The sequence below is a fragment of the Vipera ursinii genome (genome assembly GCF_947247035.1).
Source record: "Vipera ursinii genome assembly, chromosome: 4".
Classification (NCBI taxonomy): Eukaryota; Metazoa; Chordata; class Lepidosauria; order Squamata; family Viperidae; genus Vipera; species Vipera ursinii.
Genome location: NC_139514.1, coordinates 17,609,095 through 17,622,372, shown reverse-complemented (window position 1 = coordinate 17,622,372; position 13,278 = coordinate 17,609,095). Strand labels below are relative to the sequence as shown.

Below are 13,278 nucleotides of genomic sequence, written 5' to 3'. Positions count from 1 at the left end.
TGCTGATGCGGCCCTCAATGAAATTGAGTTGGACACCCCTGCCTTATACTGTGCCTTAGAAAGAACCTTTTCCCTTAAGCCACCACATCTCACTCTATTTTCTCCATCCTCTCCCCCTTTGAACAGTGTCAGATGCATCTTCTCTTTCACTCCAACCAGGGAGCCTCAATAGCATTGGACACCTCCTTCCATTTCTTCATTAGCTGGAGAGGACAAGGTCTCTCTTCACTTCACATCCCCGTATCCCTCCCTTCTTCCTAGACATCTCAAAGGCGGAGAGAATTTCCATTTCTTTAGCTGAAGTTGGGGAGATATCCCACATACAAATTGTCCTACCTCCCATTATATTCTGCCTCCCATACCAGGGCTGTGGTGGTGCAGTGGTAAGAATGCAGTACTGCAGGCTAACTCTGCTCACGTTGCCAGGAGTTCAGTTCCTTCAATCCTGACCGGCTCAACGTTGACTCAGCCTTCCGTCCTTCCGAGTTTGGTAAAATGAGGACCCAGACTGTTGAGGGCAATATGCTGACTCTGTAAACTGCTTAGAGAGGGCTGTAAAGCACAGTGAAGTGGTATATAAGTCTAAGTGCTGTTGCTGTTTCTGACACCAAACTGCAAGAAGTAGGCAGCGGAAAATTCTTTTGTCTTTTCATCAGGGATTCCATCATTGCAGATTTCTCCTTCAGTACTGGGTGGGACAGCCTCTTCTCCAGTAGTTATAAAAATCTCTCTCTCCCTCTCTTTCTCCAAACCAATCCTCCATTCCCATAAGAGTCAAAAATTAACAGGCACCAGACCCAGTATGTATGGCCAGTCAGAGGTCTGGTCCTGTTGAGAGTGATACAGATGGCTTCACTGAAGGAGGCAAGAGGTTGTACACTATCTTAGTTTGCCATGGTTAATATGGATAGGTCTTCCAATAAACCAGATATTCTACTCTATTGTTTCTGAAGCAGGAGTCTAAAATAGTGTACATTCCACCTTGAAATCTTCCTCCAACACCCAATTAGGAAAGGAAATCTGAGATGTACAGTGGACATGGAACCTTGTCTAATCTAGTGGAACATTTAAGGCACATTTAGCGTGACTAGAACTTGCAGATGAAGACTCCAAGATTTATCCCTGTGAGTGTAGAAAATGATACCAAAAATATAGCATTTAGTTTTTTTGATAGTTCTGTGAAGAGAACAAAGTTATAGAAAGCCAGATCTTTTGTTCCACAATAACGAGGGGCAACATCGTGGAAATTGTGGTCAGTACACTTTTTTTTGAGGCTTTGTCTTGCTGTTTAACAAAGTCCTGAAAGGCTGCAATTCCTGAAGAAAGCAGGAGGTCTCCAGAATAGGGGAAGGCTGAGAAACATTTGGCAATATATTCATTTGTTGATAGATAGCCTGAAATAGCACACTTGAACAGAAGACAAGCTTATTTTAAGCAAAGGGATCCAAGAATACAGATTATCTGTAACCCTGCCATAATTGTGGCTCTGGTGAATGACCTTCATCAAAACATGTATGAGGAAAATGCATCTCTTTTGATTCTATTAAAGACAGTTAATACCTTTGGTTGTGACATCCTTCAGGACCACCTACAAGGGCTGGGAATTAGGAACTCCATTTTACCATGGTTTTGCTTCTAGTTGAGTGGGTGGTTTAAATTAAACCTCTGAGAGAGTTTATCCTTCAGTTTGGAGTAAGATGTCATTAGCATTCTGACAGTGCCAAATTACAGTATATATTATCACCCCAGATGAAGCTTTGAAAGTCTTAATCTGATAAATAAAGTCTGTAGAGATCTGGATGGGGCAAAATAAGAGAAGCTTAAATCCTATGAAGAGTTATCCAGGCAAGCCAATGGCACCAGTCCCAACAGTTACTCTGTATGGAGTGTTTCCTCAAAATAATTAGTCCATGATTTAGGCTTTCTCCTGGAGCCTACTCAGTTGTAGGCAGAAGCCAGAGTCAGAGAGGCCTGTCTTTGTAGGCAAGTCATAGACCTACCCAAACCAGAATGCTCTGATTCCGTAACTCTCATCTTGAACATAATCCAGTTAAACGACTGCAATGATCTCTGTGTGAGGTTTCCTTTGGAGATGATCGAGAAGCTGCAATTTACACAAAGTCTTCTAGAATAGTAAAAGATTGCTTGAGTTCTGATTAATTGTGCTTATTAGAAGAGGGATACAAGTTACAATGTAAAACTTCTATTGAGTACTTTTGGAAAGACATTTTGGAAAGGTAATTTTAGGCCAGCAAACACCCTAACATTTTCTTCTACTCAGTCTGTGCAGAAGAGTAGATTCTTGCCTCTTTCTTGAAGAAGGGTCTGTTCACTGTTATATCATACACTGCTCTCTATCAGTGTGAGAAGTAACTCTCACAGTGATGGACCTCATAGCTGAAGATCACTTGTTTAACTTCATCAAAGTTAGGGGGTATCACAAAATTGGCGTGCTTATCTAAATCCAGGCTATTCTGCTTCAGAAGGGCGATTCCCCATTTTGCAGTTCCTTCTCTCAATTATAAATTGAGGCCAATTATAAATCCTGCATAGGATCAGTCTGTGGGAAAAACCTTGAGCATAGAGTCAGATATAATTCACCCAGAATAAAGAAGGGAAGCAATTTGTCAGGATTTACAAGGCTATTTGCCAGGCGGCAACAGCTGCAAGATCTTAGACTAGGACTGTTATGACAGCCCATGATAGTGGCAGATGATGTCCTGTTTGCTATCTAGTTGATTCATCTGTGTTTAACTGATCCTAGTGGATTGCAGCTTGGTTATTATATTAGAGCAAGGCATGATAACCAGATCCATAATCAGTGAAACTGCAAGAGATCTGCATTTTTTAATCTTAGAGTCATTGGGTAGACACTTCTACAGGTAGTCCTCAACTTACAATAGTTTTTTTTAGTGGCTGTTCAATGTTACAACAGGACTGAAAAAAGTGACTTATGACTGTGCTTCACATTTATGATCTTTGCATCATCTCCAAGGTCAAGGTCAAAATTCAGACATTTGGCAACTGACTCATTTTTATGACTGTTGCAGTGTCCCAGGATCATATGATCACCTTTTGCGACCTTCTCACAAGCAAAGTTAATGGGGAAGCCAGATTCATTACTATACTATACTAAACCATATTACTAATTTAACTTGTGCAGCGATTCGCTTAACAGCTGTGGAAAAAAGGTCATAAAATGGGACAAAATTCACCTAAATGTTTCACTTAGCAACAGAAAGTTTGGGCTCAATTGTGATCATAAATCAAAGACTACCTGTACTATGTTATCGAGAAGAGACTGTTTTTGCTGTCAGTTTTCACCGGGCAATAGACATCAACTCTCCCAAAATGCAGCCCTTCTTTCAGTGATGGTAGAAGCTTCACAGATTTGACACAAGTAAATAAAAGTTGCTTTACTGCTGAAAAAGAAATACGTCAGTGCTTAATGTAGAATGTAATGTAGAAAATATTCAAGCAAAAGTTTTCCAGCAATATTCAGTCAGTCCTAGGTGGTTTTTCCCACCATTTTGAATCAGCTGATTTCTGGCAATTCTCTTCCTGCCCTTGAGAGTGGGAACCATCTGCTCAGTGTTTATATAACAGTTCGGTCTGGCCTGAGAATCACCCCTTACATTTTTTTTAAAAAAAATGTTGTCTCACATCACCATTTTCTCACTGAATGAGGGAGCAACCTGAACCAATCTTGGATAGTCTCAAGCCGAAGCTTTATTGTTTGTCTCCTATGTTAGCAGAATCTCACCAGACCAACTGTATTCCCTTGGAAATAGTCAGATGAGGGGTTTCTGGGGAGAGGTGAGGCCTGTGCTTCTTTCTGCAATGCAAGGACTCTAAGCTTGGCCCATTCTGACCACCTCCCTCCAGTTTACCTAGAGATTCCACCACAAGTCTGCCCACGTTTTATGAAGACAATATTTCAAATAGCTGAAAGAACCTGAACTTGAATTATTTAAAGTTATAAAGCCAAAAGAGTAATCTTGATGTGAACTCAGAAGAACACACTGATGATTTGAACAACTGATACTGGTATAATATAATATTCCTCTCCAGCTACAACAACAAAAACCAACAACAACAGTAAACAAAATTCTTCATCAGCTGATGTTTCAAGTAACCAGGAGTGTTTTCAAGTGAACGCCCCCCCCATAGTTTGCTTTACAGAACTAGTACGTCAGTCTAATTCAACTTTCCCTAGATAAAGTTGCAGCTGATATATTAAGTGAAGTTAAGTTACAATAAGATAAGATAGGCATTCTTGGCTATCTGTATTACCTGTATTTCTGCAGGTACTGTTGAGTGCTCCAATGCCTATCCAAATTAGCAAATTCTGCCACCACCTAATTTCTTTTTCCCGGATTAAACTTCATTCTTATTCATTGTGTGAGTATGACTCAGAATTCAGTTTATAGTGTTATACAACCCACCTGACAATTTATGGTTTCAGATTCCACCTGAATGAAGTCATTTTACATGAAAACCTTCTTTCACTCAGAGAGAGTGGCATGTGGGAATGACTCTGAGGGACAAGGGGAAGAGATGCTGCCTAGAGAATGATCAGACAAGAGAAGGAGCCCCCAGTAGCTTAACAATCAGAGAATGAAACTTAGGAGATACCCGCCTTAGTTGGTAAAGCTATGAAAAGTGACTGTGGGAGAATTGTACCTTCAGACTTCTAAGATTTTGTTACTGTAGCCTTACAATAAAGTAGAATTAGCTCATCTGGTCTGTTCCGTGTCTGATTTACCTGAGAGGGTTGACATCAGTCTTGCAAGTCTGAAGGTACAAATCTCCTTGCTGTGACTTTAAACAGCCTGATCAACTAGGGTGGGTCCTACTGTAAGTTTCTTTCTCTGATTGTTAAGCTACTGTGGGCTCTTCCTTCTCTTGTCTAATCATTCCTTAGAGCAGCAGCCCACCCAACTTTTTGGGTACGAGGGACGGGGTCCATGGAGAAAGATTTTTCCACCGACTGGAGAGGGCGTTGTTTTGCGTGCTGCCTGCCTCCCATGGATGGGGTTTCACATGTTTGTGTGGACCGATTGCTGGCATGCCACGGACCAGTGCCGATCCATGGACTAGGGGTTGGGGACCTCTGCCTTAGAGAGCATCTTTTTCCCATTCCTCTCAAGTTCATTTTCACAAACTCTTCCATCAATCCTTTAGCCAAATTAGTCTTGTTAGCCTGTGATGTAGTTTAAACTAAGGCTTCCAGAAGGTGGTCTTCATTGCTTTATTACCTGGTTAGATTTTATTAATTTGACTTTGGTTGCTGTCTGAGCCTAAACACTTTTAGCTGATTTAAAATTGGCTATTCTCATTATTGTTGATCAGCTTTTTAAAGGATAATTTCTAGAGTCCTTAGTTATCTGCTAAAAATAATATGGCGCCTTATCTTTCACACCAAGAGAGAGCAAATGTTTTTTGAATAAAGTATGAGAAATTAAATTTGCCCTTTTAAAAATTCAGGTCAGCAAGTTCTCAGAATTAGCTTGCAATTCAGCAAGTTTGGTAGACATCAGCCCTTGGCTTCGACAGGATGAAAAACAACTGCTTCAGAATGATTCAGTAACCTGAGGTTGAGTGTACTCCCCATTATAAATAAATGCATTGCTAGAATATTAAAATATTTCTATATCCTTGACAATGAAACTTGGAAGGTTTTGGACCAACAAAGAAACACATATATTGCCAAAGTAAGTTAATCAAGTAATTGCTGCATTGTGTTCAGATTTTTCTCTTAAAGAAGAGCAAAATAAATGTAATTAAGACAGAAATCCAATACATATTTCAATTAATTTCAAGCAGTAATGTTTGGCTGTCAGGTTCAAAAAATACTACAGACTTAATAATTTTTAACAGGTTAAATGAAAATGAGATACAATTGGGATGGATTTTCTTTCACGTAATTATGAATATAAATGTGAATGTTTGAAATTCTTTGAAGTTTTATTATGCTAAACTGCTAAGACTTGCTATTTTTGCCATTTGTAAACTCCTTGTTTGCTCTTACTCCATTTTTCATCCAATCCCTGTTTATATATATTTTGTGAAATGATTGATATATATATAGATATAAACTTGCTATTTTAGGATGAATGGCTGCTTTTTGTAAAACTGCCAGGAGGGGCAATCTAAAGCGATGTTTTTTTAAAAAAAAAGAGAGAGAGAGAAAGAATCTGTCTTTGCCTATCATGTGCCATGCATTGTTTATTCACTGAAAGCAGTTTTATCTCTCTTAGCCTGAAAGCTTCCAAGGACTGCTTATGGGGCAATAAAATCCAAACTGTCCCTCCTGTCAGGTTTAGAATCTAAAAAGACTTTTTTTTCATTGTTAATTGTTGATTTGAAATATTTATAGGATCTTGTGGTGAGTCACAACCCATAAAATAAACAAAACAATAAAATAACAGCTTAATTTAAAACTCACAGTAACACTAGTAACAACACTTAAAGGACAAAAGCCTGGTCGGACTATACACACTAAATCCCCAATGTGAGAGTAAATCTGTAGGTCACACAGAGAAACATGCCTCTGTTACTGACCTACCCCAAATCTCTGTATAGTTTCCACCCTAAGGACTTTCAGAAAGCTATTAAAAACTTGTTTCTTTTCCGAGGTCTTGAGATAGGAGTATTGTCCCTATGAATTTGGTTCTTTTGATATAGAGTTCACTTTCCAGTCAGTTGTATATTCTTCTGATACATGTTATTTTTACTCTTGTAAGCCAACCAGAGTCATTATGCAGTTGGGCAGCCTTAAAATAAAGAAATAAAGATAAATATATAAGGTCATACTTGCACAAGCATTGATGGGCATTCCAGAAGATAGTTCAACAGTGAAGAAGTGTTATTGCCCACCTTATTATTAAGAGAATAACCCACATTGGAAAGCTACATTTATGTCCCCAATTACTCTGCGTACTGAATACCCAACGTCACTTGGGACCTATGAATCATGTTTCCTGATTACAGTGAAACATGGAAATCTTTTCTTAGAACTGCTCTGAAAAAAATATATATCAGTATAGATGTGTATAAGAAGCCCTTTCATATATAATTCTTATTGTTGTATTGTTTCATTTCCTTTTCTTCTTCTTTAATTTCATTTTACTCTGCTTTTCTTCTGTTTCATTAAGCAAAATAAGCCATGTCCTTACACAATTTATCTCTTAGTCATGGGACACTGAGCATTACTGCCTCCGAAGATCTTAAAGTTTGGCAGATGTAGCCTTGGAGTAGTTTTTCCAGAAGAATAGACAGAGATCTCTATGGAGGGGCATCACATTGCACTTGTGGCAGAAGCACCAAGTGCTTCCGGGTTGAAAGGATTAGCCGGTGGCATCACCGTTGCCTGGGTGGGACACCCAGTTGGGGGCTCCTTTCATTTCCCGGAGCTGGAGCAAAGGTGGGAGCTGACCCACCCCATGGAAGCACTCAGGTCTCTAATGTGGGCTTGCTAACCTCCATCCCAGCATCCTAACCACATGAGCCACTGTGCTCCTTATGGAAAGGAGGTCAGTGATAAAGTAAGAATATCACAAGACAAGACAAGCTATCACAAGACAGGTTTGCCCCATTTCTATGAGTATTGTGACAGGTATAGGTACAAAGAAGGTGGAGCTTGTGTCATCACAATGCAGGAGTCATTTATCATTTTGACCAAGAAACCTCTGGGAATGAGGGAAGAGAAAAACAACATGAGTCAGATTCTAGTATGACTAAGCAATCTGTGACCTGTTTGGTCATAATTTCTGAGATATTTCCATAACACAACCACCAATGCTTTCAACAATGGCAGAATTGCTATGTCATAAAACAAGTTCTTAAAAATTCAAAAGGGATATTCAGAAATATATCTGCCTTGAAAATAGCCTGTGTTGAACTGTACAGTGCAGAGATGAAGAGTTGACCACAGGAAATGCATGCCATTTTGTATTATGTCCTAACAGGTTTTATAGTAATTTTTATGTCATTAAATGTTTTATAACATTTGCCAAATTTCAGTTCCAGAGGAATCATACTGTAGGTTCTGGATTATGGACACATTGTGTAAGTTAATCCAATTGTTGCCCTACAATTCACCGTTTAAATGTTACAGACACAAACGTTTTTGAAGTAATTACTGAATTACTACTAAACTAAGCTGCCCAGAGTTATCCTGTGGTAAGATGGACAGACAACAAATTGAATGAATGGATGAATAAGATAATACATAGCTAGTTGCTGAAGAATGTAAATTGAAGACACCCTTCCCTCTGTAGATGATACCCCACCCTTCCCAGAAGTGAGGAGATCCTTGTAAGAAAGGAGAATCCTTCAGCTTCACTAGTACTATATTAGCAAGGAAGGGAGTTACTTTTTCTGCTGTCTGCTATGGTGTCTCCTCCTCACAAGACGGATGATGCTCTTGGCCTCCAGATAGCTCATGGGTTATATTTATTCTTGCATTTAAAACATTTCTTTACCACTTCTTATGAGAGAGAATCCAGTGCTTGACAACATTGTAAAACATCTCAGAATAGAAACCATCGAAGGGAGAAAAGCAATCTATTGAAAGAGAAATGTTACACAGGGAGGCAGTTCTTGGGGAAGGCTAACATAAGAAGCAGATTTTAAATTATACCTAAAAGACATAAGCTTTGGGACTGAGGTACCATAGGTGAATTATACAGGTTATTTGCCACTATGGAGAAGGGTTGTTGCTGTGTCACCTCCAGATGGCAAAACACAAGTTATTCTAGTCTTAAGTTATATAGTACTCCAGTTCCTTGATTCTGACAATAGCAGACTGAAGCCATTTTAGCACAGATATAAAATGAGACAGGATCAAATATGTAAGGGACAGTGTTTGTGTCACAACACTGTAGCACATGTTTTATCATAAAGACACACACCACACCTATGATACCACCATTGTCAGGATCCTAGCTGCTACATTTAGGGAATGAATGTAGCTTTCTGACCAGTTCCAAGGACAAATTTCCATAAAACGTGTGACAATTAAGCCAATTTGATTTCTTATTTTTTTTTAATAATAGATTTAGTTCAGTTTTATACCATTAAGCTTACTGAATAAGTTGAATAATTGAAGAAATAGTTACCATCTAGCCACAATTTACCTAGAGGTTCTGTCTTTTGTTTCTAATCATTCATAGTTTACTAGCCAAAATAACTTTGAGCAGGTTTGTATACTAGCCAGTGTCTTCTAAAGAAACCCAGAATTTGAATCCTTCCTTAGCCATGAAAGCTGGCTGGATGACTTTGGGCCAGTCATTCTCTTAGTCCAATCCACTTCTCAGGGTTGTTGTGGGAAAAAGAGAAGTATTATGTATGTCATCTTGAGTTATACAGAATTAAAGGGAGATATGATCACCATATGATCACCCCTTCATGGATTACTGCCTTGTCGTGGCGAAGGGGCTTGCGTAATTCAATGAAGCTATGAGCTATGCCGTGCAGGGCCACCCAAGACGGAAAGGTCATAGCAGAGAGTTCTGACTAAACGTGATCCACTGGAGAAGGAAATGGCAAACCACTCCATTATCTTTGCCATGAAAACCCTATGGACAGTACCAAAAGGCAAAACGATATGACGCTGGAAGATGAGCCCCTCAGGTCGGAAGGCGTCCAATATGCTACTAGGGAAGAGCAGAGGGCTAGTACTAGTAGCGCCAGAAAGAATGAAGCGACTGGGCCAAAGCCGAAAGGACGCTCAGCTGTGGATATGTCTGGTTGTGAAAGGAAAGTCCGATGCTGTAAAGATTTTTTCTCCATAGGAACCTGGAATGTAAGATCCATGAATCAAGGCAAGCTGGATGTGGTCAAACAAGAGATGACAAGACTGAACATCGACATCTTAGGTATCAGCGAACTAAAATGGATAGGAATGGGTGAATTTAATTCAGATGACCATCAGGTATACTATTGCGAGTAAGAATCCCTCAGAAGGAATGGAGTAGCCTTCATAGTCAATAAAAGAGTAGGAAAAGCAATACTGGGATACAATCCTCAAAATGACAGAATGATCTCAGTTCGAATCCAAGACAAACCATTCAATATCACAGTAGTCCAAGTCTATGCCCCAACCACCGGTGCTGAAGAGGATGAAATTGACCGGTTCTATGAAGCCCTACAGCACCTTATAGAACTAACACCAAAAAATGATGTCCTGATCATCATGGGGGATTGGAATGCTAAAGTAGGAAGCCAAAAGATAACCGGAATAACAGGCAAGTTTGGCCTTGGAGTACAAAATGAAGCAGGGCACAGGCTGATAAAATTTTATCAAGAGAATACGATGGTCATAGCAAACACTCTTTTCCAACAACCCAAGAGACGGCTCTACACATGGACATCACCAGACGGTCAACACAGAAATCAGATTGACTATATGTTCTGCAGCCAAAGATGGAGAAGCTCTATACAGTCAGTAGAAACAAGACCAGGAGCTGACTGTGGCTCAGACCATGAGCTTCTCGTTGCAAAGTTTAGGCTTAAACTGAAGAAAGTAGGGAAAAGCACTAGGCCAGTCAGGTATGAATTAAATCATATCCCAGTTGAATATACAGTAGAAGTGACAAATAGATTTAAGGAATTAGATCTGATAGACAGAGTGCCTGAAGAACTATGGACAGAGGTTCGCAACATTGTACAACAGGTAGCAACCAAAACCATCCCAAAGAAAAAGAAATGCAAGAAAGCAAAATGGCTGTCTGAGGAAGCTTTGCAAATAGCTGAGGAAAGGAGGGAAGCGAAAGGCAAGGGAGAAAAAGAAATATATGCCCAATTAAATGCAGAATTCCAAAGAATAGCTAGAAGAGATAAGAATGCCTTCTTAAATGAACAATGCAAAGAAATAGAAGAAAACAATAGAATAGGGAGGACCAGAGATCTTTTCAAGAAAATTGGAGAGATGAAAGGAACGTTTCATGCAAAAATGGGCATGATACAGGAGCAAAATGGCAGGGACCTAACAGAGGCAGAAGAGATTAAGAAGAGGTGGCAAAATTACACAGAAGAACTATACAAGAATGAGCTTAATGTCCCTGATAATCACAATGAGGTGGTCACTGACCTTGAGCCAGACATCCTAGAATGTGAAGTGAAGTGGGCCTTAGAAAAGCTGAGCAACAACAAAGCTAGTGGAGGTGACAGTATTCCAGCTGAGCTATTCAAAATCTTAAAAGACAATGCAACTCTTTTTGTTGGGAATAATCACAGATGCTACGGCTGTGGACACTAAGTTGATGTTGAATTTAATTACGGCAGCAAGACTTTTAATAGGTCAGTATTGGAAGAAAGAGGAACTGCCGACCATAGAAGAATGGACTTTAAAGGTTTCCGACCTGACAGAGATGGCAAAGATCTCGGCTTATTTGAAAGATCACTCGCAAGAACGTTATATTATGGAATGGAGAAAATGGATTGAGTATATCCAGAACAAATATAGGGTTAAGAAGTTTCATGTAGCATTTGAATAAGTCTTCCTTCTCTTTCTTTTTCTTTATTTCTTCCTTTTTTTTTCTATATATATTTAATATCATTAAGGTTTGTGTTATCCTATATAAGCTAGAGAGTGATGGATTTTAGAGTTTATGGTTGTTAGTATATGGTTGTTTATGGTTGTTTTTTTTCTATTATACCTTGTATTTAGCTCTGGGAAGTCAGGGGGGGAGGGGGGAGGGGGGGAGGGAGGGAGAGGGGAGGGGGAGGGGGGATTGTTAAAGATAAACTGTATGTTAAAACTTTTCAATAATAAAAAAAATCTTAAAAGACGATGCAGTAAAAGTGCTACACTCAATTTGCCAGCAAATTTGGAAAACTCAACAGTGGCTACAGGATTGGAAAAGATCAGTTTACATTCCAATTCCAAAGAAAGGCAGTGCCAAAGAATGTTCAAACTATCGCACCATTGCACTAATTTCTCATGCTAGTAAAGTTATGCTTAAAATTCTACAAGCTAGACTCCAGCAGTATGCGGATCGAGAACTACCAGAAGTACAGGCAGGATTTTGAAGAGGCAGAGGAACTAGAGATCAAATTGCTAACATACGCTGGATCATGGAGAAAGCTAGAGAGTTCCAGAAAAACATCTACTTCTGCTTCATTGACTATGCTAAAGCCTTTGATTGTGTGGATCATAACAAACTGTGGCAAGTCCTTTAAGAGATGGGCATACCAGACCATCTTATTTGTCTCTTGAGAAACCTAAATGCGGGCCAAGAAGCAACAGTGAGAACTGGACACGGAACCACTGATTGGTTCAAAATTGGGAAAGGAGTCCGGCAAGGCTGTATACTGTCGCCCTGCCTATTTAACTTATATGCAGAGCACATCATGAGAAAGGCGGGGCTAGATGAATCAAAAGTTGGAATTAAGATTGCCGGAAGAAACATCAACAACCTAAGATATGCAGATGATACCACTCTAATAGCAGAAAGTGAAGAGGAACTAAAGAGCCTCTTGTTGCGAGTGAAGAAGGAGAGTGCAAAACATGGGTTGAAACTAAACATTAAGAAAACCAAGATCATGGCATCTGGCCCTCTCAATTTCTGGCAAATAGATGGGGAAGAAATGGAGGTAGTGACAGATTTTATTTTCCTGGGCTCCAAGATTACTGCAGATGGGGACTGTAGCCAAGAAATTAAAAGACGCTTGCTCCTTGAGAGGAAAGCCATGGCAAATCTAGACAGCACACTAAAAAGCGGAGACATCACCCTGTCAGCAAAAATCCGTATAGTCAAGGCTATGGTCTTCCCAGTTGCAATGTATGGCAGTGAAAGCTGGACCATAAGAAAGGCTGAGTGCCAAAGAATTGCAGCCTTTGAACTATGGTGCTGGAGAAGACTCCTGCGAGTCCCTTGGACTGCAAGGCGATCAAACCAGTCAGTCCTAAAGGAGATCAACCCTGACTGCTCTTTAGAAGGCCAGATCCTGAAGCTAAAACTCAAATACTTTGGCCACCTAATGAGAAGGAAGGACTCACTGGAGAAGAGCCTAATGCTGGGAAAGATTGAGGGCAATAGAAGAAGGGGACGACAGAGAATGAGGTGGCTGGATGGAGTCACTGAAGCAGTAGGCGTGAGCTTAAATGGACTCCAGAAGATGGTAGAGGACAGGAAGGCCTGGAGGAACATTGTCCATAGGGTCGCGATGGGTCGGACACGACTTCGCAACTAACAACAACAAATGATCACCATCCTCATCATCTAACCCAGTGGTTCTCAACCTTGGGAGGCTGCAATGTTGTCACAGGGG

General features: G+C 40.0%; 1 protein-coding gene across 1 annotated transcript in view; it reads left to right on the top strand.

Moving 5' to 3' along the window:
* The window catches only part of GUCY1A2 (guanylate cyclase 1 soluble subunit alpha 2), a 179,661-nt gene that overhangs the window by 125,172 nt on the left and 41,211 nt on the right, over positions 1 to 13,278 (top strand). The window lies entirely within an intron of this gene.